Consider the following 388-nt stretch of genomic DNA (forward strand, 5'->3'; position numbering starts at 1 on the left):
TGGGACACCTTGTATATAATGGAGTTTTACATCATAAGATGCGCAAGGGAATGCGTAAGCTATATGACAGTGCTCGGAAACACGTGCATGTGTGCAAGGTGTACACATATTGGGCCGATTTTTTAAGTGCCGCCTCCATCGCCTACCGTTCAACTCTCGACGGCCGATCCGCCTCGCCGGATAGCGAGCGAACGTGTATCTCTGGAACGTCGCACTATAAGAAATATGCTGCGACCGTACTTTCCAGGAAATATTCATTACAAGGACTCAGAAATTCGTGCGCGATTCCGTGTCGCACGCGGAGCACCACTACGTACGAGTGAATCGAACACTCGCGCGATAGATAGGCGCGGTCTGATAACGTTTTTTCAACGGAGAGTCCGTAATG

This window comes from Trachymyrmex cornetzi, unplaced genomic scaffold, assembly GCF_001594075.2.
Source record: "Trachymyrmex cornetzi isolate Tcor2-1 unplaced genomic scaffold, Tcor1.1 scaffold1683, whole genome shotgun sequence".
NCBI lineage: Eukaryota > Metazoa > Arthropoda > Insecta > Hymenoptera > Formicidae > Trachymyrmex > Trachymyrmex cornetzi.